Below are 27,667 nucleotides of genomic sequence, written 5' to 3'. Positions count from 1 at the left end.
CGTCTGGATAATTAATTGTTTCGTTTCATCAGACTTCTGTTCCATCTTCTGTTCTATCGTCTGCTTCAATTCTTCGTATTGCTTGTTAGATTCATCAGACTTCTGTTCTATCTTCTGTTCGATCGTCTGCTTCAATTCTTCGTATTGCTTGTTAGATTCATCAGACTTCTGTTCTATTCGTCTACTTAATTCTTCAGAGTTATGCTTCATCGTCTGCTTTAATTCGGTAGACATCTGACTCAATTGCTGCTGTAAAACTAGCAAGATTCGGTCTTCCGATGTCATTCTTGATGTTACACTAGGTTCACCGTTGTCACTATTAGTGGATTCATTCTCCATTATTTCAGTGTCCATTTTCCTTATGATTATTCTACCACTTCTCAATATGGTCCAATTTGTATTCATTAAATTAATTGTAAAAGTAAATTCACCCTTACTTTACTTCGGGGTATAGAATTTATGAAAAGTCCCGGGTGAGGTAAACCAAAATTTTTATAACGACTCACCAAGGGTAGTCATCAACCTGGTCCGTCTAAGTAAGATATACAAATATTGAGTAGTAGTATTAATTTTGCACGTATATATTATCTTTAATAATTATATAACATTATTCTCACCTTTTCTATTAGAATGATAACGTCGATGAACGTTGTTAAAATGATTTATTAGCTGATATACTTTATAATATATTTTCCTTCAAACTGTCAAGCACACAAACTTGCTGACTAGGTATCCATAAAACATTTACATAGCAACAACTATTCCATAATAATAATTTACATATCTCAAAAACATTCTTCTTTTGTTATTATCAAATTAACATTCTATTAAGTATATTGCACATGTATTAGCACTTTCTGCCCAAGGTACAGGTAATTATTAATCTATCCAAAGTATTTTGTTATAAATTCCGATTAGCCGTCGCGTAGTCGTAAGACGTTTACTTCACGACTGGGCAGCACGATTGGATCCCCGGCGAAGGTGAGTGGGAAATTTTATCTTGTCCTACCCTTGTTCCAATGCGATTGTAAAATTCATCCAGACCCTTGAAAAATGAGAAAATGATGACCACATGATCTCCATGAGAGCAAGTCAAGAAAGTGAGGAGTCTTTCAATCCGCACACACTCCTTATGCTTTCATGACTTGTCTCAAAATGGGGGATTCCTTTCTTTTACTATATTTGGATAATTACAGGTCAGTATATCAATAATTTCATACATACTATTCGTATTCGACTACTTGATTCTCGCATTCTAAGAAAATCCGAAAAAGTCACTTTTATTTACTGTATTTTTAACATTATTTGTAGTAGAAGTGATGTTATTTCCAACACATATTAGACCTACCTTTTATGGGTATTGCTAACGATATTAGAGGAGATAAAACATAAAGTTCTCTCGTCTTGTTTCGTTCTAGAATTCTTTCCAATCTCGTTTCGATCCTAGAACATTTTTTTCTAATTTTGTTTCGATTCTAGAACAATTTTTCTCATTTTGTTTCGATTCTAGAACAATTCTTTCTCATTTTGTTTCGATTCTAGAAAAATTCTTTCTCATCTCGTTTCGATTTTAGATAATTCTTTCTCATCTCGTTTCTATTCTAGAAAAAATCTTCCTCATCTCTTTTCAATTCTAGAACAATTCTTTCTTATCTCGTTTTGATTCTAGAAAAAATCTTTCTCACCTCATTTCGGTTCTAGAACAATTCTTTCTCATCTCGTTTCGATTCTAGAACAATTATTTCTCATCTTGTTTTGATTCTCGATAAAAGTTTCCTCGTCTTATCTCGTTTTTATAGGAAAAGGTATTTATGTACAAAATGTATCCCCTGTTTCTCCTTACCTTCGTCTAGAAATTTTAAGAATTCTTCCAAGTCACGAGAGATCCAAGAAGGGTATAAAGTATGATGTAGCAACATTTAAATCATGTTTAATACGAGACTTTATTATGTAATGATTCGCGTAATTTTAATACTTTTCATTGTGTTCGTATTTAGCTTCCATTCTATAAATGTTTTTTTAATATTTTGAATCATGTAACAATCAAATAGTGTTTGAGATCACTAACGATTGTTCATGTCGATGTTGCAGACTAGACCTGTGAAATTAGGAGGGCACCAATAGGCCTTTTTTTTTGACTATGATAATCATATAATGTAAAAGTGTTAGGAAAATCCTATTTGTCCTATGAACATAAAATTCGAGCACTAAACGTTGCATCCTTCAAAGGTGTATATGAATCATATTGTAGCAAGTCACGTTAAAGCTGCAAACAAAACATGGTTGTTGTTTTCTTTTTTCGAACTTACAACAATATTTCTACCATCCTAAGCGAAAAGATCTTAATTCCACATTTTTCGAAAATCGAGATATTGGTATGGGAATGTTCGTACTACAATTCTGCATCTATCTAAAGTGAAATTAAAGTGGTTTGAAAAATAGCTAGGAGGTAATGACGTCATGAGTGTTTACCTTATGTTCAAAACTGTAACTGAAAGTAAGCAAAAAGACCTTAAGTGTCATTTGATACGCAAAAATATTTAACTGTATTATCACACAAATTTTAGATAGTGAAAATATATTTACTAAAGTTTTACTCAAATGCAACACATTTAAACGTACAGCCTAAGCCAAAACGCGTTTTGCTTATTTTCTCGAAAGTATGTGAAATGGAGTTAATGCCTTTTCGCTTAGCACGGCAAAATTTTAGTATGACGCGCTTCATGAACTACACTACACTAATGCTTGTTGATAATGTTCCTATTAACTCTAGTCTTTGCGGAGAGGAGAAACATAATTGTTTATGAAGTGCCTCATGGTAAAATTATTGCTGCAAGTTCAAGGAAACGTCTAAACTACCAGAACATCAACAACCATGCTTCATTTGTAAGGGTCTTTTATGTGACTTGCTACAATACGTTTAACCTTTAACGCAAATTGACGCAACTGCTGCATCAAGGCTTTAAACCTCATTAGCTCAGATTGTAATTAAGATAGGAAGATAACTTTGATATCAATGTGTTTCTGAAGGATGAAGTTTTCCGCCGATATGCATTTTATGTATGTGAGGAGTACCATGTTGGATTGAGGGGAGGATAAATTTCGTATTTTTTTTTTGTATCAAGACGTTTGGAGGTCATCGCCCCTTCGGGTTACACTCATGAAAATTGATATTGAAGCAATGAAGTAGTCCACTACATGGTAATACCCTGTATACGCACTTGCTGCTTATATGAGGGTAGTACAAGACGGCAAAGTTGACAAATATTTTGTACCCCAGTTTTTTTAACGTAAATTTAATTTATTTTCAGGACGGTTCCATATAAGACAAGAAATGCTTTCACTGAATTGAAAAAATGAAATCTATAAGTTTTATGTCTCACCTTTAGGGGTAGGATAAAGGAGATGGTGATAACGAGAAACGAACGAAATGGTGGAATGCAGAAAGTTGGAGGAAACGGGAGAACCTCGAGAAAACCCACGCACACGGTGTTTGTCCATCACAAAGCCCATTTGGCGGGAGATGTGATCGGCAAGAGCTCCATGTACAACAGTTGAACGTTCTGCCACTGAGCGTCCGCTGCAGTAGTAATTGCAGCACCCTATCGAACTTTTAATAATCCAATTTAGGGTCCCCAAGGACCATAGTGAATGAATCAGGGATGCTTTGGCCCGGGATTGTGTCACCTATTGAAATTTTGCTTATGCTTATTCAGGGGCCATGCACGATGGTACGAAATGAGTCAGAGGTACCTTGGCCAGGCTATGACGTCATTGAATTGGGAGTATTGGATCAGAGGTTATGATGATTCTTTAAATTACTAAAAATATGGTCTTGATGATTCATTACGTTATGAAATAGTACAGGTTTACGAATGCTTTTTATTTTTCGTTCCCTTTTATGGCATAAAATTTGGAGATTGTTATATCTTTGATGAGATGAACTAACACGGGTGCAAATGAAATCTTTAGTTTTACGTTCCACGCTTATGCCATTTAGCCTAAAGAAGACGGTGACGATGAGAAAGGAATGAAAGTGTGGGAAAAATGTAGCATAATGTTGCCCACCACAAAACTATTTCGTTGTGTTTGAACCAGGGACCACATACAGCAGAGGTGAACGCTCTACCACTGAGCCACCGCACCTCTACTGGTATGAATGAATTAGAGGTAGTTGGTTCGAGCTAATATGTTCGTTTGACGTCACTGAACTGGGATTTTTTAGCCTGGCACTTATGATGGCTTGTTTCGTTCCCTTTTATGGGTATAAAATTACCAAAACAAGGTTTGATCTCTTTCTTGATGACCTATTACATTATGAATTAGTAGACCCCAGTAATAGTATAAATTAGTATTAGTATTAATATGAAACTCGAAAACATTGGAGTTCCTCCGTGGCTAACCGGTTAGCGTATGTGTCTTTAACGTGGGAGACCAGGGTTCGATTCCCGGAAGAAGCTCATGCGGTTCGGATTGTTATCCCTTTGATGATATGGACTAACACTGGTGCAAATGAAATCTTTAGTTTTACGTCCCACGGTTAGACTAAAGGAGACGGTGACGATGAGAAAGGAATGAAAGTGTGGGAGGAAACTGGAGAACCCCGAGGAAACCCCCACATACGGTGTTTGTCCACCATAAAGTTCACTTGGCGGGAGTTGTGTTAGAACCAGGGACCCCATACAGCAGAGGTGAACGCTCTACCATTTTTCGTTTAGAAAAGTTTAATTTTTATTCGAAAAATTTTTAGTTTTGAAAATTTTTAAACTCAGCGGAACCGTTTCAAAAAGAATCGGTGGAATTTAGATTTTCAAAATCTGGCAACATCGGTTCCATCAATGAAGCGCTTACTGATCAACAAATACTAACCGTTTAAAAAAAAATCACTCGAACAATGAACTAATCAGATTTAAGCAAAGAGCCATCTTTTTATTTTATCCACGAACGGATACGAAAGGTACTAATTAGGTCCAAAATTACATCATCCCATCCCTTTTATTCATCTCAAAATAAATATATCCTTTCAAAGTAAACCTTTGACAATTAAATACTGTATATGTTCAATATGCAATGATACTGACAACGAATACGTAAGCACATGTAACAAGATATAGCTGATGTTTGCTTCTAAACATATGAATATAAGCCAATGCACGAAGAAGCTTTTTTTAAACTTTGCATCATTTTTATTTAATCTGCGAACAAAAACGATATAAATTAATGTTATTAACCAGGTCCGGAATCGTTCCTCCTTTCTCCTCTCCGTTCCTCCTCTTAGAGATATTCAATAAACGAACCGACATTATACTCTTCGTAAAAGCAGATTCTGCAATTTCACAACAATTCGTATGCGTAACAACGAGCAGAAAATGTTTAATGCAACATAACATGTCCATGTTTCTTTTCATACGTAAAATTGTTCACACCAAATGGGACACGGTGGCTCAGCGCTTGTCTCTAATGTGTGAGGTCCGTGCTTCAATCCTCAGTCAAGTAAGTTCATGTTTTCCCCCAATTCTCATCACCTTCGTTCTCGCGGGGACGTTAAATTCAACATTTCCTAAACTAGCACCAAGAATCGAACTCAGGACAATTGTAAGGTATCCATGTTCATCCCTAAAGCGGAACAAAATGGCCCCTAAAAAGGGAACGAGGTGGACCACCCAAATTTATAGTAATATATATTAGGGTCCAGTACTATTATACCAAATGTTTAAAATGGCCAATTTCTAAAACTTAAGGGGCGGGCCAAGGTACCATTCCCAAAAATTTCAAGGGGTGCACAAATGTACCTATGTCTTATGATAGGGAATAGACCCCTATACATAACCATATAACCATATAAGGTAATAGGACCTCATCCAAGAGGATAAATTGGGCCAAAAGACCAAACACATGGTACAACATATTGCTTATGTTTATATTTTTGGCAATTTTGTACCCTAAAAGGGAACCAAGTGAATCACCCAAATTTATCATGATACATATTAGAGTCCAGTAGTATAATACCGAATGCTTAAACTGGAAAATTTCCAAAATGTATAAGATTGCCCATGGTACTCCTCCCAAATTTTTAAAGGGATGCACAAATGTACCTATGTCTTCTAATAGGAAATGGACATCTGTATACGTCCATATTCATTCCGCAAGCAAGTAAGTTTATGATGTTTTCTCATTTCATCATTTCTCATCATCGTTTCAAGGGGTCGTTAAAATTTTCTAACGTTAGCACCAAGAATCAAACTCGGGACCATTACATAGTAATCAACACACGTGTACGGTGGCTTAGCTCTTGTCTCTAATGTGTAAGGTCCCTGCTTCAATCCTCAGTCAAGGAAGTTCATGTTTTCCCTGTTTCGGTCTATCATTTCTCATTACCATCGTTTTTGCGGGGACATTAAATTCAACATTTCCTAAACTAGCACCAAGAATCGAACTCGAGACGATTGCAACGTATCCGTGTTCACCCCTGAAGCGGAACAAAATAAATCACAAAGTACTTATCAAATTTAAGGGAATAACTTTAAATATGCCTCCATATAACGTAATAAGGCTCCAAAGGGAACGATAACTCCCAAAAAGTAAACCATTGTACTCTATTATACAACGAAAATGTCTCGTGAAAGATAATAGGATAAGTTAAAAACGTCCAAATTTTAATATTTTTAATACTCATCAAAGAGTACAAGGTGCGAAACTCCCCTCCCCCTCAACTCCTGATTTAAATCAATGTGATCTTATGTGTCCTGAGTGATACCTGTCCCTGAGTAAACATAAGCAATAATTTCAATAGGTAATCCAATTCAGGCCAGCGTTCACCTCCGGTGCTTGGGGTCCCTGGTTCGATCCCAGCTCGCGCCGTGTGGACTTTGTGGTGGACAAACACCGTGCTCGTGGGTTTTCTCGGGGTTCTCCCGTTTCCTCCCACTTTCTTCACTCCACCATTTCATTCATCTCTCATTATCACCGTCTCCTTTAGCCCAACCGGCATAACCGTGGGACGTAAAACTTAAAGATTTCATTTCATTTTCCAATTCAGGCCAAAACATCTCTAACTCATTCGCTATGGTTCATGTGGGGGTCCCAAAAGTGAAATAGGGTCACCCCGACGTCAAACAATCACATTACCTCAAACCAAATACCTCTAGTCCATTCGCACCAGTAAGGAAGGTGGTGGCTCAATGGTAGAGCGTTCACCTCTGCTGTATGGGGTCCCTGGTTCAAACACAATTCCCGCCAAGTGAATTTTATGGTGGACAAACACCGTATGTGGGGGTTTCCTCGGGGTTCTCCAGTTTCCTCCCACACTTTCATTCCTTTCTCATCGTCACCGTCTCCTTTAGTCTAACCGTGGGACGTAAAACTAAAGATTTCATTTGCACCAGTGTTAGTCCATATCATCAAAGGGATAACATTCCGAACCGTATGAGCTTCTTCCGGGAATCGAACCCTGGTCTCCCACGTTAAAGACACATACGCTAACCGGTTAGCCACGGAGGAACTCCAATGTTTTCGAGTTTCATATTAATACTAATACTAATTTATACTATTACTGGGGTCTACTAATTCATAATGTAATAGGTCATCAAGAAAGAGATCAAACCTTGTTTTGGTAATTTTATACCCATAAAAGGGAACGAAACAAGCCATCATAAGTGCCAGGCTAAAAAATCCCAGTTCAGTGACGTCAAACGAACATATTAGCTCGAACCAACTACCTCTAATTCATTCATACCAGTAGAGGTGCGGTGGCTCAGTGGTAGAGCGTTCACCTCTGCTGTATGTGGTCCCTGGTTCAAACACAACGAAATAGTTTTGTGGTGGGCAACATTATGCTACATTTTTCCCACACTTTCATTCCTTTCTCATCGTCACCGTCTTCTTTAGGCTAAATGGCATAAGCGTGGAACGTAAAACTAAAGATTTCATTTGCACCCGTGTTAGTTCATCTCATCAAAGATATAACAATCTCCAAATTTTATGCCATAAAAGGGAACGAAAAATAAAAAGCATTCGTAAACCTGTACTATTTCATAACGTAATGAATCATCAAGACCATATTTTTAGTAATTTAAAGAATCATCATAACCTCTGATCCAATACTCCCAATTCAATGACGTCATAGCCTGGCCAAGGTACCTCTGACTCATTTCGTACCATCGTGCATGGCCCCTGAATAAGCATAAGCAAAATTTCAATAGGTGACACAATCCCGGGCCAAAGCATCCCTGATTCATTCACTATGCTCCATGGGGACCCTAAATTGGATTATTAAGAGTTCGATAGGGTGCTTCAATTATTACTGCTGCCCTTCACTGAATTGGTCTGTACAAATGTTACCTCGTTGAAATTTGTTACATTAGCTTTTGAACGATGTACTGATAATTAAAGGGTCACCAACAAGGGCGCCGATCCTGGGGGGGCAAGGTTGCCTGAGACCTCCAAAAGCTCATGTGGACCCCCGAATTATATTTACGAATATACAATTTTTGGCATAATTTGAATGCAATTTCTCTTAATTCCTCATATATGCAACCTGCATCTGAATGTTCCCCCCCCCGAAATTTACAGAAAAGCCGGCGCCTTTGGTCACCAAAGCCCCCAACGCGAAGTTCTTGAAAATGATATACAGGGTGTTTATATTTTGTTTTTTTCTCGCTTTGTATTGTAGCAGTGGCTACCATTTTAAAATATTATGGTTGCAAATGTGTTGCCCACACATTACTATCGTTTTGTTAGCGTGATTGCAAGGATTTTTTGTTTTAGGGATATTTTGTTTCTTTATCTTTTTCTCCTCCGAATAGATCAGGGATTGTATTAATGTCACCTCCTTGGAATCCGTGTTTCATAAACTTTCAAATGATGTATCAATCATGCCTCTCTGATAATTAGGGAGATCACCATGTCTCCCAACGTGAGAGTCTACAATTTCGTTCAAATCCCTAGGAGCGTAGAAAGGTTAATGCTTGAATTCTCTATTTACATGATATACTGGTTTTTATGATCACTTTCACTTGTTTATGATTTTCACAGGCGGAAACTAGTCTATATTTACTCACCTCCTTTGTCCTATTGTCTCGATTTTCGTTTCGGAAAATAGACGCGAACTGTCATGTTTCTCGTCTCGTCTAAAATTAAAAAAAAAATAATTCTCGTCTTGATTTGTCTCGCTTTAGAGCCGAGATGAGAATTTTCTTGTGTTGTAGGAAACACTACGTTTTACTTATAAAAGCTATTTAGGTAAAATATTCATTAAAAAAAGAAAAAAAAAGAAACGTCCCAATCATCTGGATTTCTGCATATCTAGATTGCATCCAGAAATCATTAGCTCGTGTAGTTGGAGCTTCGCAGAACTAATATAACTGTCTGATTGGAATATGTCTTAAACGTCAGTGGCGGGTCTAGGCCAGGGCCGGGGAGGGGCTTGGCCCCGCAGTTTTTTGAGTGACAAAAATAATATAAGCTATTCTTTATATATATTTGAAAGTTTATGGTAAACGCATGAAATTAATACTGCCACAGTCTGTTTTCTGGCTGCTCACCCCCAGTTTTTACCTTCTAGATCCGCCACTGCTTAACGTGAGAAGACAATAAGTAGGCAGTTTTTTGTTTTATTTTTTTTCTAACACAGTCATGTTAATGCTATTGAGAATTGCAAAATACCCTATTCTTTATTATTCGGTTCCAAATACACTCAACTGTACTGCAGAGGTAATATGTAAGCAGACACGCAGGTAGCAACTTTCCAACATACATTTAAAAGTATGAGGGCAAGGTGGCTTAATGGTAGTGATCGTTTCTTGTGTAAGGAGTTCCTAGTTCGATCCTAGACTATGACTTTGTGGTGGACAACATCGTGTTCTTGAGATTTCCAGAATTTCTTTCCATTTCTCATTTCATTTAATCCTTCATAATCACCTTCATTAAAAATCTGACTGCATTAGCCTACAGGAGATAAGCGTGGAACGTAGAGTAATGGGAACTTAATGATCTAGTGCATGCTTTACAATTGACTGAACAAGAACTGGAACTTCTAGAACCAAGCTCCAGCAATGGAACTTGTTGGCTGTAGATGCAAGTATATCAGTGTAGAGGAAAAAGTATATGCAATATTTGATAAATTTCTCTGTGCAATATACTGTGTGCATGTCTATGATTATAAATGAACAGTCATTTTATATGACGGAAATTATAGTTAAAGAATAAAAATTATAAGGATAATATGAATATTTTACCATTGACAATGGTCCGTAACGTGCATCATATTCCTTCATGGCCAGATATGCCTATTTGTGTTATTTAGTTTGAGTCAGACATGAACATGTACGCTGGCTTTTTACAGTTAATTTAGAATACGAAAGGTACGCCATTATGAATGCGTGTACATTTGTTTATAAAGAAAATTCGCAAATATCGTATTCCGTGTTACATCATTTTGAACAGTTAATTAGTGAATTACGTTGAAGTAATTCTTTATTACATCAAAACGAACTTAGGGCTAATATGTAACGAAGTATGAATAAGAAAACGTTATATATATATATATATATATATATATATATATATATATATATATATATATATATATAATGGTGCTCAAGTCCACGGTAACTTCGACACTAACTAGAAGTTAAGTACGCCAGTCTTACGTTTGCTGTTACGAATACTGGGTATAATATTGTGAAGTAAAAAGGTGTACCAAACTATTGAGATGGATGTGCAAAGTAACGGTGATAATGTTTTTAATCGTGTCGAAGAAATTAATACTGCATCATCAGAATCTATTTCTAGCTTTTCTGCTATGATTCGACAGCTACGACAATCGATGATCGTGTGAATGCTCGTATTGAACAGATAACTCAGCAAATAACAAATTGTGTGGATGCTCGTATTGAACAAATAACTCGGCAAATAACAGATTCTGTGGGCGCTCGTATTGAACAAATAAATACAAGATTAGAAAAAAACGGATTCCAAAATGGAGGCTATGCAAAGTAGTTCAACATTTTGTGGCTGTGCAAAGCACAGTCAATACGGTGCAAATTAAAGCCAATGATAATTCGAATCAAATTAGGAAGCTGCAAGAAGAAGTTCAAGTACTTAAGGAAAGACCTTAAACGCAGGATGCTAATCATATAACAGTGGTTAACGTACCAGATTTACCACACAAGCATTTGAAATTAAACTACATCAAAGATCGTCATCAGACAGTATACGTATCTCTCACTGAAGAATCTATATCTAATTCGGATAGTGAAGGCGAAGGAAGATTTATGCCAAATATGGCTCCTGGTAGAATATGCCTACTCATGTAAAATATAATAAAGAAAAGCATTCTAGATCTCATTTCAAATTTAGCAAAGTTAGGTCTATGACTAAATTTAACAGTAGTTAAAACGATATTTCAGCAAATGTTTCCTAGAAAAAATAAACAAGAATGTGATTTAATCGGTATACCTAGATCACAATTTTTGAATATAATCCCACATATTTTGCTACCACCCAGTTTTGCTTGGTATGATACTGTAAAGACTAAATTACAGGGGTATGCAGATTTCAAAATTCCTTTGGTACCTAATTTTTAAAATGATTTTATGCTAGCTAACCGAGATGTACAGATTACAAATAAAGAATCGGTGAAAGTGTGACCGATTTTGTAATTTCAGCTTAATATGAGTTAAAATTATTGAATCCTTATCAGCAGGAATCGTGTATAATAGCATCCATAGCAATGTTATTACCCTTTAGGTTGCAACAAATATTATTGCCATCTTAATGTGTTAATTTTATTTAATTTTTTGGTAATTGTTCAGAATAACGAAAATTAACCAGACCTAACACAGTTGCTATTCACAATGTTAGTATTATAAGGGATAATGATTACAATATGACAATTAATTTTCGATTTGTGCGTAATGGTAACAGGGAGAATTAATCTACCAACCGAAATAATGTATGTAGGCCTATATAATAGACCTAATTATATACTTAATGTTAATTTCGGAGTAATTTTTATAAGTATAGAAATTTTTGAAATAGTGTACTAGGAAGTAGCAGAAATAACGAGACATATAGTTTACAAACATTTACTCAAGAAATGGAAGTACAATGCAATATTATTTAACAATTTATTAAAAATGCTTTAATCTAAGAGCCACTGATGTGGCATCCGTTGAAACCACATCGGCTACCAATGCACTTACGAGTTAGTAGTAAAAATGACACTATGAATGGCGGTAATATTAAAAATATTTTTGATTATGAAACTAGTCCAAAGGTTATGAATTATGTTAGTACCAGGAGTAAAAGTGAGGCAGAACGCCAGGGGATAGCGTACCCCCAAGTTCAATATCAACATCTGTGAGAAAGCATTTAGTGAGGAGCATCCTAATGATTTAATTGATATTCTATTAAAAAAGATCAAAAGATGAGCAACAAGCCTCTGCTACAGTAGTAGTCTTGAATACATTTAAACACTTAAAATGGATTAACGATACTTGAATATATGGGGATAATACATGTATATATTTCAAAAATACATTGTAATTACTTTTTCATCAAATCTTCAAATAAGCTTCTTCATATGCTTATATAAATTGCGTATGTTATGGTTCAGCATAACGATGGTCTCCTCAGGTAATGCCTGTGGATTTTAATAATAATACTTTCCATTGCTCTATTCTATCGAGTTCCTTGCAAATTCTTTTTGACTAGTATCATTTGTTACCTGTTGCAACACACATATATACAGGGTGTTTCAAAACAACATGGTAAACGATTGGGAGGTGATTCCTGACACCAAAAAAAAAAAAAAAAAGAGACAAAAATTATATACACCAACCTGGAGGCAAAAATGCTTTCTTTTGAAGATATAGGTAGCCGAAAACATGAAAGAATGAACTTTAAAGGTATATAGCTCCAATAGTATAAGCCTTACCGTAGTCGGGCCAAAACTTCACTTAGGAACTAACATTTGCGCTATCCAAAAATACGTGTTTCAGAATCCTAAGGTACTTACACAACAATTTTTATAGAGGGAGTTGGGATACGGGCATATAATTTGAAGTATTCACCAACTAAATCTTTAAACTTGTTGCGGAGGTACCGCAGGATTCTGAAACTTAGATATTTCAATAGGGTACATACGGTTCCTAAGTGAAGTCTCGACACAACTTCGGTAGCTCCTATAGTTTTGTAACTATGGACCTCTAAATTTAATTTGTTTCAGGTTTTGGCAGCCTATAACTCCGAAAGTAAGCATTTGTGCACCCAGATTTGTCTATAATTTTTGTCTTATCTTAATGTCAGGAATCATCTCCCGAACAATGTCGGAGTTGTTCTGAAACATCCTGTATAATTAAATATCCCTAGTTTGATTGAAATTACTTAAATAAATACCGGAAATTATTGCGATAATTATACTGCTCTGCATTATAAAAAATGTTCCGATGATTTTAGTTTGAGTAGCGTTTTCTTGTAATTTCAGACAGCTGATTATGAATATAACATCAATTTTCCCTCATCACATCACGTTATACTGGAAATGGGGAGGTACGTTTATATCAACACATACAAATTACATTATAATACAGAATACATAATATATATTTTTCATATACATATATTGGTTTCAGAATGATAACAGTAACTAAATACACACAAATGCAAACAAATTCCGAAAGTTACTCAAATATCTACAGTTAATCATACAAAAGTCTACTACTTCGAAACAATTTCCTTCGTTTAGTCAATTTTACAGGAGTTGAAACTCCTATGTTCTCCCTTTTCAGCAGCAAACAATACTTGGCCATCATATTAATGGTCCAACCACCTTGATACATTTTTTAATATCTTTTAAGTCCTGGTAAAAGCGTTCACCGTGTTCTTCACAATAAACATCAAAATTATGTGGGAAATTTTCGAAATGTGCATATAAAATTGTAGTTTGATACTCATACAGTATTACACCTAAGATTTCTAACCTTCTTGAAACAACTCTTCTACAATAAGTTCTTCTCGTAATCAGAGCTTCTTGTATTACCCACGAAGTTCTCCACAATATTCCTGCAGCTTTGTCATGTTTTCTTCTAAATTTGGGTCATGGAATTTTGAAAACATGGATCGTTGATAAGTTTTCTTATCTGTGTATACCAGTAAATATACTGCTGTGAGTTTTTAGATGCTCGTAATACTAAATGCCTAGCAAATGTACTGCGAACACTTAAGACCTTAGAGCACGAACTAACTTTGCCATGATGCTTAACTTTATATGTAGGGGAGGAAGTAAAATTTTTCTACGCTGCATGAGTGATTCATGTTCAACATTCTTCACGCCCGGTGACAGAGATTTTCGGGATGACCATTCTTTCCTAACCCAATGTTCACCCTTTGTATGAATGTTTCATTCGCAGAGATAACAAAGATGTTTGGTGTAGCCTGATTGAAGTCCGAGCAGGAGGCCGATATCTTTAAAATTGCCACACGAAAGCCATTGTTGTTGTTTGTATTTCACACAATGTAGCAAACACTTAACATTTTCATATATCCCTTTCATATGAGTAAAATATGCAACAAGACTAGACCCAAGGATATTACCGTTGTTAAACAGAAAACTTTTCAAACTTGATTTCGATAAATCGATAAAAAGTCTCAGATCAGAAGCATTGTAAGTCACAACAACCCATTTTATAAGTCCTGGTATGTCGCAGCAGTAAACTATTGATCCATGTTCCCAAAAAAATTATCTCGTTTTTGTTGCCACAGCAAGAGAAAGTAGTCTGAGATGCAAGACATCGTAAGACTCGCAAATAGTAAAATTAGTGTCAAGCTTCTAGCAATTACTAGAATATATTCATATTTTCTACTAGTTTTTCCCATGGATATAAGTAATTTTACTACTAAACCTTGATTTCTGAATATGTGGAATTCTCAAAAGCCTGACGTAATAGAAATGAAGAGATTACATATTTGAAATCAGTTTAAAAGTACATTATAGAAAATGTTATTCGTTTTAAACCATCTGAATGCATACAGAGCAGTGTTATTTTCATAAATTAAACCTTTTTTACTTTAAATCTTATTTCCTTAACACTTACCATTCATCCCACAAAAATTAAAAATACACTTCAATCAGTTATGGCTCCCTCACTTATTACTATATCTTTAACAGCTTAAATAAAACAAGTTTAAACAAGTCTGAGCAAAAGATTTTTATTATAAGGCACAAGACTTGCCCTATAACTAAATATACTTAAACGATATCGTTGCACTGTACAGGGTTTGACAGCAAACATTCTTAAAAAAACAAGTAAATAAGAGTCTGGAAAAAGTCTATATAATAAAATTACGTATGAAGGCTAGTATCTTGAATTTCATGACCTGTTTTTCTGAATTTTAAGTTAATTTGAAATTAAATTCTTTCCATTTTATTCCTAAAAATGTGTCCGAATATTTATTTTTCTAATGAAACCACTATCAACGAATACAGTGAGTAAATAAGGTTGCTTTCTTTAAAAGAAAGATCACTGTGATGGAATGTTTTGTTTATAGTGCGTAGAAGTTTAAAATGACTGTTGTAAGGACAATGCTAAGAATCAATACTAGAGATATAAAATTACATTAGGGATATTTGATAAACCTGTTTCTGTTAATTGCAATTACCTTAAGACTTTTTTCCATTAGGAACTTGTAAATTGTCTACAATTTAGATTTTCACTCTTATATCAAATCCACATCACATCAAGTACATTGTGTCTCACTACGTGTAATATACATAGTACAACTACTTTCTAATAAATTCGGACGGACTCATTCGAATCACACAAAGATACATAAATTACGAACAGTAGTGGTGTGTATATACAGAATCAATTTTACTGCAAATATTAATTAATACGGAAATTTACATTTATTTGAGCTTAGATACAGATTAGGTAAACATCTTTTTAGCTACTTCCTAAGGGTGAAGCCTTCTTCTCCGCTTCACCCATAATCAATGTTAAAGTTCAACTCCATAATAATCAAGTTTAAGGAGTTCTCAACTGCCTTAACTAAATACTCATCAAAAAAAATCACAACTTTATCTTTCATAAGTGTTGTATGAACTTGTGCTTTTGATATTCCACGTTGTAGGGCGATTATAACTCTCACTCCAGTTGACTTCAATTTTTGTAAGAACGCCGAGCTAGGTTACGAAACACAATTAATAAGAAACAGAACACAAATAAATTTAAGTCAATATTAAGCTACTGACAATTAACAAATCACATTACATCTCATCAATGAACACTTTTATTTACCTGCCAAATGATTAAATGTTTTCGAATCCTAGCTACAATATAACTTTCCACTATAATGATTCAGATAGTTACAAAACACACAAACTTTACTATAATTGGTTTTAATAGTTCATTTTTTCAACCAAGGATTTGAACATCAATAACTGACTTTTTTCAATATCAGAAGTACTGCAGGCTTAAATGACATTTTCCACTCACATATACAAGTTTGTAACTAGTAACTATAATCTTGTTACAACACCCAAAAATAAGAACAAACAAGCTTCCTTAAGATCTTTGTTTCATTATATATGTACATAACAATCAAATCTTTTAGAAGCATTCAAACATTTCAGTGCAGTATAATTAAAGATTTTAGAGATGTTCTTGTATAACCTACTTTACATGTGTCAGTGTTATGTGTTACATTTACGCGACTTAAAAAAGTCGAATGTCCTCCTCCTCCCTAAATTCAAACCCATTGTGTCCGGCTATGTTACGAAACAATCTGAGGAGAGTTCATTATCTTTTCTTGTTTCTTGCAAGCTGTTAGATATCCATTAACCACAATAATGTTTAAGTTCATTATGCGCTACATTGTTTATAATTATTGAGAACTTACTTTACAACGATGAATTGTTCAAATTGTACTCAATAGTAACAGTTTTCACGACATGGGGACGTGGTAGATTTGGTAACAGACGAAACAATTAGTGGAATAGAACGTCGGTATCTTTCTAACTGTGTGTAAAGAAATCAAACTTGATCTAAATAGAAACGGCAATTATATTTACGGAAGAAATGAAATCGAGAAAAACATAAAAATTAAGATTTTTAGCTTTAGAAAAAAATGAACTTACAGAATCAAGAAAGACAAAAGTAGACTAACGGTAGGAGATTCTTGCTATTTCTCTCAAAAAAATTCTTAAGAGGCCTAGTCACTGCGAAATTAAAATACTGCTAATTTTACAATAAATTATCTGATAAATTAAAATAGATAAAATATAATCAAAATGTGGAACAAGAACGCCGTAGACAATATATTGTAGCACGTACCGTTATAACAAGCAACCTAGTAGCTTTCCGTTTGCAGCAGTTTACAAACACAAAAATAAATGCCGTTATTCTAAATGCCAGGAAATGGAAAGCAGATAATTGAGTCGTGATTACGGTATCTCATTTAGAATAGTATTGTCTATGGAACTCTTGTCCACATTTCGATTATCTTTTACCTACTTGAAGGAATCACATAATTACTGTAAAATTAGCGGTAATTCAATTTCGTTGTGATGGGGTCTTTCCACAGCATCTAGCCAGCTAGATGCAAATATATGAAAGTCGAATTGTTTCCCACTGTATTATATGGATCAGAATGCTAGGCCCATGAGAAAAGAAGCCAAGAGAGAGTCTAAGTATCTGAAGGAAAAGGCTCTCACTGAAGAGTTATGAAAACAAAGATTAAAGAAAACTATATGACACGAAGGGACAAAAACCAGTGAATTTAGAATAGCAATAGTCCACAGCAAGTTACCAGGTAATGAGATCGAGATATTTAAACTACGTATAAAACATATCAGTCTCAAAAATAATACGTGAAAGGCGCACAGAATTTCAGACGGAAAGTCTAAACGCAGAAGGTGTTTAAAGACCAAAAATAAGATGAAAGGGTACTTCGTAGCAAAACTCCAGGAAAGAGAATACTGACAATCAAGAACGAATTTTCTTTGTTCGCACTTATCCAATGGTGAAATTTTGATTCCATGTCAAGGAGCCTTTCCAAATCGTGTAATAAAAAGATTCTTTTAAAAATAAAGAAAACTAATTTTTGTTCCTTTTGTAGAAAATGTATGAAGAGTTATTTATACTTTTAGTAAACTTTAGTGTGAGAATCTCTGTTAAAAAAAAAACAGCGATGCTTACAAAATACCCCAAGATAAGTATTGTGTAAGCACCTAATAGTGTTTTTAGACTAAAAGCACGATTATTCTGAGGTAATTGGGTAATATTACTTTCAGAAAGTTTCTTGTAATGCCAGGCATCACTTTCCCATTTAGATTGTAAACCTGATTCTTCGCAAATTGAAATAATACGAGTGAACTCGTCTGTGAAAGGTGAATCATGCCTTAACGCATACGAACCAGGAAATCTCACTGAGCCACCGGGTATTGCATAGAATAGATTTTTATAGTCCTTCTGAAATATATTCTCATTTACCTTTATATTTCCTATTGCATAGTTCTGTCTTATGTATGAGATAAAATTCCCTCCTGAAAATGTTTCTTTTCCTGAAAGTGAAGCATTGATCCATTTCCTATTAATTCTCTGACTAATTGAAGTTTTCGTACGGTGAAAGTACAATTTACGGAGATCGTTACTCCCTCCGAAAGGAATTCCAGAATTTAAGAGTTCCTCCAAGGTATTAATATAAGGATATCTTGCTGGCGACGTAAGGAAACCAAATAAGGAAGCTTGGTACCCTGTATTCAATGTGAGTGCAGCTAATACCCAAACTAGAAATAAACTTTTCATTAACTTAGTGTTTGGAATTAATGGAGCTGATGATCCTAAAAGAATCAAAAGACTAAATAGAAACGGCGATTTAAGAGTAACAGAACCTATGAAGTTATTTTCCACTGATTTTATCAGATTCAGTACTAATGAAAACAACATATAGCTAAGTATTATTATTACCCACATCTCCGATTTGAAAGGAAATAAAAGATTCATCCACATAGGATATAAACCTGGACGATGAGCTACGAAAAAGTCAGCTGAAAATAGTTTAGTTAATAATGTTTCGAAAAGAATTGGGACCACAGAACTAGATATATCTTCACAGAAATAGAAATCAAAGTAGTGACAGTACAAGCTTTGGATATAGGAAACATCATATTTTCTACCTTCAAAGTAAGGAACGAATGTGCAACGTTCAAATCCTCTTTGTGGCTTAAAGGGTTTTGCCGAAAAATTATATTCGGCATTTGTTTTAAATTTAAAATTTAATTTCTTTGAGAGTAAATTAATTAAATTTCTTGTTATGCCGCCCAAAGTATAATTACCATTTCTCTTACGTTCTATATATAAAGAAGGGAATAGATTACAAACGAAAAATGTTAAAGTACACCCGCTAAGATTTTTCATTTTGTTAGGAAATAAATCTACTTCATGAGTAAATTTACCTTCAACCCATTGATCAATAACAACAGGTTTACTTACAAAATTGCAAACTTTCTTCGTGAAAGCATAATAAGTAAATACCTTTATGACAGTAGTATTAGTAGTATTTTGTTTACTCATTAACCTCTCGCTTTCAGGAGCAATGACTACAACGTTGTAAATGTCAAAAATGTACATGACGTAAAAAATTCGTGTAACATGTCGTAAAGAATAGTTGTTATTCACGAATACAATTACACATTTCCTGCTTGAGTTCCACATATGAAAATACCGCAACTCAATGTAAATATTAATAATGGCTTGAACAGAACGAATGATAAACACGTATGCCATCTTACGATGATCAAACAGCCACGTTTTATAAAAAAGTCTCCTCCAACGCTTACGGTCTCTCTTATACTCAAATTTCAGCATAATGTTTCCCATATAATTTTTCGTCACCTCTGCTTCTACATCTTGTACATGTCTATTTTTTTCTACAAATATCAACAAGTTCCTGGTGCCCTTCACGTAAGTGTTCAGTACGTTTATAGTACACTGACTTAGATCTTGTTCAAAAATAGGTCTTGAGAGTTTTTGGAAAGAATGTGCTTCACTGGGGCATGGCACAAGGGCAATGACAGCAGAAACTAGCAGGAGAAATGTCGCCTTCATATCCAACTGTTGCTCTCTAGTTTTCTGCAAAAAACATCGTAATAATAGTTTAATATTTTTCATTATAGTTTTGCGAAACATATTAAAATATCCAGAAAAGAGATTTGTCATAAATAAACATACCATTTTTGACGATATTACTGTTGTTAAATAATTATAGCTTAGTATATGCAGATTCTTTTCGTGTGGTTTGTGTAACATTTATCATTTGACTGCTCTTACGCTACGTAAATTGGATAAATCCTGACGATCTAAGAGTTTTGCTAATTCTCTTTATCCATACTTTGCTGCACAGAGATAGAGAAAGCATAATCTTATAAGATCCATACAGTCTTAATTATTTTTTTATTTAATTTCCCAAAATTAAATTAATATACGCTATTTCCAATCCCTGTGGAACACTAACTTAAACTTTAAAGCAAATATCACTGTAAGTAAAGAGAAAGTGTTTCTGAAGAATACTGTTTTATACTAAATACGAATTAAATAATCCCGTATCCTAGATTACATATAAAACAGAAAGTGTTCTAAAGAGTGTGAGTGCGTACTCTTATAAGAGGTTGCAATTTTACTTTTAAACCGGGAGCAGTTATTTGTTAGTGCAAATATATCTACACTCATTTGAAGAAATTGAAATTGCAAGAGAGAAAATTAATACATTACTTGACAGTTGCTAAGGAGAAACATACACATGTTGACTTGCCAAATCATTATGCTTAATGTCCTCACCTTCTAATGGCTCCGCATCATGACCAGTTCTCGTCGTCATCAATGCAAACAAATCTACATCATCTAACGTTGAAGATGAATATATCCCTTCTGCATCCCGGTATGATACCATTCTTCAATAATGAATCCCAAGTCGAAGATGTGATGTGGTGTTATTCCATTTTTCATTGTACACTCATGTTCAAAATGATTGTCGCATATGTATTACTGTGTTGTTGTAAGAATATAATTTGATAATGATTTTGCAGGTTACTTTTAATACTGATACTATGTGTATAATCGGAAAATGTATATTTGTGGTATATTTCATAGGAAAAGAATTATAAATACGAAAATTATAATGAATAAACAAAATGTTGCTAAATGGATAAGAAAGTTTTCTTTTCGTTTTATTGTTCTTATTTACTGCTCTTTTGACATGAAATTTGCCATACATGTCTTTGACGATTATACGGATACTAACATTGTAAGAATTACCGGGTGAATTCGTTATCAAATTATATTCGTAAAACAATATATTTATAGAAATGCGAAATAATTTTGGACATGAGAGTACATACACATACTACAACTCCAACACCTCTATATGAGTCACATTTCAGATCTTCTGTAGACGATATACGGCTCCATCTTCCTTCACAACATAAGATATACAAAATCGATCCACACAAAACAGTAATTGGTACAGTACATCGGACTGTTTCACCTTAATCTTTTTACTACTGTAATTTGTCAAGATAAACGAGTAAGAACAATGGAAAACGATTTATTGTTTTCCCTGGCATACAGCTCCACTGTATTCAGACGTTATTAACGGTCGTAGCTTATACATGTTCATCAGAAACACTAGAATAGGTGTAAGCAATTTATACTGGAATACTTTTCATCTGGGTATTTAATTAAATACTTCAGCTATAAGCTATAGTTAACATTAGCTATGATAGATTGATTTAATTGCCTATGAAAGCTAACTTCACGTTTCTTTATGCAGTCTATACAGCCTTCATAAAAAAAATACGAAATCCTAAAGTAATACATTATTAATGAAACTGCGAAGAAACTCTAGAAAATTGCTCTGTTAGAACGTGAAGTTGTTCACATTCACGTTCATGTGAGTATAGCTAAAATTTTTGACGTCACAGTGCCGACCGACCAGTATGACAGGGAATCCAGTCGAGAAAGCACAATGCGTTATTTGGTTTATTGAAACTAAATTAGTGATTAGTGAACAATGTTACTTTTGTCGCGAGTGTGGGTGATTCCCACCAACAAACAAGAGTATTCGAACCAGTACTATTACAACATGATGGATCCCATTCCATTTCTACTGTTATGTTCAACCAGTTATGGACCTAAGGTTTCCTGGCAGATGGATCGGCAACGGAGCATTGTTAAATCTTCTCGTATACCTGACCTTAATTCATTTGACTATTTAAGAGTTGAGTTGAACTTGAGTTTAACATCCCGTTCAGCAGTGAGGCTATAGGAGACTTGGACCTAATTATTAACATGGAATCCGAACCACATGAGCTCCCGCCTGGAATCGAACCCAGAACTCTCACGGAAAAGGTGTGTATGCTTACCCTTAGCCACGGAAGAGCTATTGACTATTTAAGAATTTAACTAATCTTAAATAACGAATCACAGACACAATAACATTCATCAAACAAGATATGCTGGCGTGAACATGATAGGAGGTAAAATATCGTTTGGACATATGCAGGACCACGAAATATCGAAATCTACTAGCTAACCAAAAACAAAACTGCCTAAGCGGTTTATTACGCGTCTTTGGAGTGGGAAACTCGGGTTCGATTCCCGGCGGGAGCTCATGTGGTTCGGATTCCATGTTAATCAATTGGTTCCGCCTCATGTAGGCTTGCTAAGGGACGTTAAACTCCAAATCAAGTTAATTCAACAAGAGTTTCGATTCGTTTTTAATATGTGAAAAGTCCTGTCCCTTCTAAGGAAGAGATGGATCAGTACAAGAAAAGGTTGGCGCATACAACCATGAGTAGTAAAGTTGTTTCAAGATCACTACACCCTCGAATATGATCGTATAAGTAAATCTATAGTTCAATGTAGATCACAATTAGATATATTTTTAGAGGTCCCGATCTCCTAGTCAAAATCTGAAGTGCTATACTCCTATTCAAGAACAAGCTGAGATGCTAAAAATTCAAATGTGCGATTAAAGTCCTGTAAAGAAATAGAAACGATATTGATTATTTATTTCAGTGTATAGTACTTACTAAGAAATATGCTTGAATATCAAGTTGTATAAATGTCATCAAACTACTGTCTGAGAAATATTGTCCTGTTACAAGTTTCAGGTTAGTAGAAACTGAAGTCTTGCAACTTAGTAACAAGATTACGAACTTCAAATGAAAACGTTCAATATTCAGTTGAGTTTCAACTAAGATAATTATTGTTTTCGTACAATAATGTATTATTCTTGATAAGAAGGATACGAGCTATTTTTCGTTACACTAACATTGTGTTCTGGATATTTAGCTAAATAATAATTATAAAATCCATATACCTATTGTGATTCAGTTCCTAATGTAGAACAATATAATTGATTTAATATTTTACTCAAGATTTTGTGCGAAAACAATTTAATAATTTGACATGAAATATAGTTTGTAATACCAAAATTACAGATTCGCTAGGTTTCAAAATTAGTAAAGACATCAGTTAAAATGAATATAACTTAATTTTGCTTGCAACAAAATCATTTAAATTATCTATTATCTAAATCTTAGTGATGAATCATATTATATTTTACATCATTTACGCCACTAACAACACTAAATTTTATGTTTTTCTTGGAAGGGCATCAGACATAATATAAATCAAACTACAAAGTGTGTAGCGGAAAATTTTTTTTGTTGTAATGCAAAATATTTACTAAAGGTCAAAGCAATTCGTAACAAATACTTGGTGTTTCAATATTGTACAATTACTTGTAACTAAATGATAAATGAATTCCCCATTTTCTTTAAAAAAATGAGAATGACGTGAATCTAATCCTAAATTGAAGGACAGTGTGTCATATTACTCTGTATAGAAAATGACATAAAACAAGAAAGCACATAATATAATATCTTCAGCTGAGCCTATTCCCGTCGATATGACCTTACTTCGAACATCACTATCCTAGCTTAGAAGTTAGAATATCATTACTTAAAAAATCGAATATGATCATAAGTCATTAAACTAAAGATTTTATTTAATTTTATTTTTTATACTATAATCATTTGTTTGAATAGTTTTGTAACCTCGCACAACGCACAGATACCTATTCCTATGTCCATTCTTAAATATATAGATATTCTTTTAATGAATTTGTGACTTCCTGAGACATTATTCCACGCGTCATGAATATATCCCATCTCACCTAACAGAACAGGGTATTCTCACACGGATTAAAGGAGGCGAATATCTGCATAAGGAAAGTAATCACAAGAGAGTTAGACTCGAGAACTTTGAATCATCCAGAAAGCTTATCGTGAAGAGTTAAAAATTCAACAGATCGCGACATTTATAAATATACTTGAAGGTCACCAGATGGAGAAACGCATTGTCTCGTTTCTGTACATAGAAGAAATAATTCATCACAGTCAGTCTGGCATAATTGGTATTTGGTCGTTCATAGGAGTTAATTGTAATACTGACCATGTCTGTGAAGTTGTCCCGCACACCAAACAAATTTTTTTTCTTATCTACATCGTTAGTTTATCGTTAGTTTACGTTAATTTCGCTAAAATTACACTAGTTAACAAAGGTTTTGTTACATAAAAGGAAATACCTGTTCTAAAGGAACTTTTTGCGCTGAATTTGAATATGCACTCGGTTTTTCTCCATCACTTACGATTTTCCCGTAACAGAGGGATTTTCGGGAAAATCCCTCAAAAATTTCCCTTTTCGTTTATTTTGCACCCCAAGATCTTGTCCCCTTGCATATACTAACATAGAAATTATACCTAAGTATACTTTGATTCATATTTAACAAACCCTCCAAGTTTCGTAATAATCGCTTTATTCTTTCTAGAGAAATAAATATGTTTGTATGTATACTCTGTGTACTTTTTATTGCACCTTATAGTAATGCTTTCAGATCTCTTAAGTTGAGGTAAAACGTTTTGCTTTATTACTACAAACACATATATAAAATATAATACAATATAATTTACAAATGTGACAATTTACAATAAACAATAATACAAATGTACCAAAAGGTCATGAAAAGACAATCAAAACTATCACAATATATGAAACTTCCATTGGGTTACAAAAACGTACACTACTTCCTTCTTTTGTAAGAAATGTTGCATTCTCTAACAAGACCCCAACAATAGTCCCCCATCATTGAATGATCCCATCGTCCCTGGTACCTTTTCTCCATTGCCATTATATCTTGGTGGAATCTTTCCCCCTGTTTGTCGCTGAGAGCACCTAGGTTAGCAGGAAAGAAGCTGAGGTGGGAGTGCAAAAAGTGGATTTTTAAAGACATCCTACAACCCAACTCTTTGTATTTCTGTACCATGTCCTGTACGATTTCTGTGTAACTCTGAGCTTTGTTATTGCCCAGAAAGTTGCGCACAACACACTTAAATGCTGTCCAGGCAGCTAGCTCAGCACTGTTTAACTTGCTGTCAAAGCTATCATCAAGCATTAATTTCCTAATTTGGGGACCAATAAACACCACCGCTGAAATCTTAGCATCACTCAGGTTAGGGAACTTATGTCGCAAATACTTGAAACCTTCACCAGATGTGTCCATGGCTTTGACAAAGTTTTTCATAAGTCCTAACTTGATATGAAGTGGCGGTAGTAATATCTTATTAGGATCTACCAAAGGAGCGTATTTGACGTTGCATTCTCCAGGTACGTAATTCACTCTAGGTTCCCATTCCTTCACTTCATAATGTTTGTCATTAGCTCGGCTATCCCATAAACATAAAAAACATTGGTACTTCGTGTAACCGCACTGCAGTCCTAATAAAATACCAACTACCTTGAGATCACAACATATTTGCCAACAATGGTCCTTGTAATTTATAAGATTTAGCAAAGTTGACATGGTGTCATAGGATTCCTTAATCTTCACTGAGTGCGCAAGTGGTATAGAAGGTTTTTTATTTCCATTATGTAAAAGGACAGCTTTAAGGCTGACTTCTGGATCGTAAGGAATTCCCAGCTCCGCCATCAACCCATTTATATCCGTACATACGCACACATTATCTTGCATTGAGAAATAGCTTGAAAATTGAACATGCCTTTTCCTGTACACTGATATGTTCGTTTCTGCATCCAATAAGTTCCACTGCTGGAGCCTTGACTTCAGAAGTTCCGCCTCTTGTTTTGTCAGGTGCAAATCACGGACTAGGTCATTAAGTTCACATTGCCGGATGAAATGTGGCTCGCGAGCACAGTCAGGGATGAACGTTGGATCCTTGGATGTACATGTTGATGTCGATGGTTCATCAAGGTCATGATCATCATCAGAGTCTTTTGGCCATATCTCTTCCCAGTTGGTAGGGGGCTCGGGAAGTGGAAGTTCATCCCCGTGCGGAATAGGTCTAATTGCGGATTTAACGTTGGGATAACTTATTGTGTATTTGCTTCTTTTAGAATGTCCCTTAACTACTGTGAGACAAAAATAAAAATCATCCAGATAGTTGGTGGGTTCTCTCCACACCATTGGTACAGCAAATTTCATGAACCTCCGTTTCCCTTTGGCTCATGCAAGTAAAGTGACGTAGCACGACGCACAAATTATGTTGGGTGCCCAACTCAGGAGATCTGAAATCATTACTATCAGGTGCAATAAACAGTGCACACAGTATACATACAAATATATTTATTTCTCTAGAAAGAACAAAGCGATTTTTACGAAACTTTTAGGGTTTATTAAATATAAATCAAGGTATACTCAGGTATAATTTCTATGTTACTATATGTAAGGGGACAGGAGCTAGGGGAATAAAATATCTGAAAAAGGGAAATTTTTGAGGGAATTTCCCGAAAATCCCTCTGTTAGGGAAAACTGTACGTGATGGAGAGAAACCAAGTGCATATTCGAATTCAGCGCAAAAAGTTCCTTTAAGATCAGGTGATTTTTCTCATGTAACAAAAAAAAGTTTAAATTTGTTAACTAGTGTTATCGTTAGTTTCGAAAAAAATAAAATTCTTATTCTAAAAGTAAATGGGCAGGCCAACTTCGTAGTTCCCCACTCATAAACGAATTTCAAAAGTATTCAATATCACATCGTTAGTTTATCGTGGGGACGCGGCAGAAGTCCTAAAAGGCAGAAGTCCTAAACGGCATTAGACCTAAAATGCACAAGTCCTAAAAATTATTTCGCGGCACAAGTCCTAAATGACAGAAGTCCTAAAAGGCAGAAGTCCTAAAAGACACAAGTCCTAAAAATCATATCGTATAATTTGTATAAATACATATTCTATCGTTCTGAAATAATAAATAAATAAATAAATAAATAAATGAAGCCTATTGTCCTTTCTTACTCTTTCCATGATATATTTCTATGTTGACAAAATTTGAACTTTCTACCAAATGTTATTCCCAGATCTTTCATAATGTCTGTTTTTCTCTATTTCCACACCATTGACTTCATATTAGTAACATAATATTGTGTTTTAGTTATGCACGTAATAAATTTTGCTTTCCTTGTGTTGTTTTGAAGTAAATTATTTTTACACATATATTTCTTGTACAGAAGTCTTTCTGTAGCAAATAATTGTCATACTCGTAATTAACTACTCCTTGGATACGGCTGTTTCGGTGTAGGACGTTTTGGTGCAGG

The sequence above is a fragment of the Thermobia domestica genome, chromosome 8 (genome assembly GCF_964235325.1).
Source record: "Thermobia domestica chromosome 8, izTheDome1.hap1.1, whole genome shotgun sequence".
In the NCBI taxonomy this organism is placed as follows: Eukaryota; Metazoa; Arthropoda; class Insecta; order Zygentoma; family Lepismatidae; genus Thermobia; species Thermobia domestica.
The sequence above is the reverse complement of the archived record's forward strand: the minus strand, read 5'-3'. Positions refer to the sequence as shown.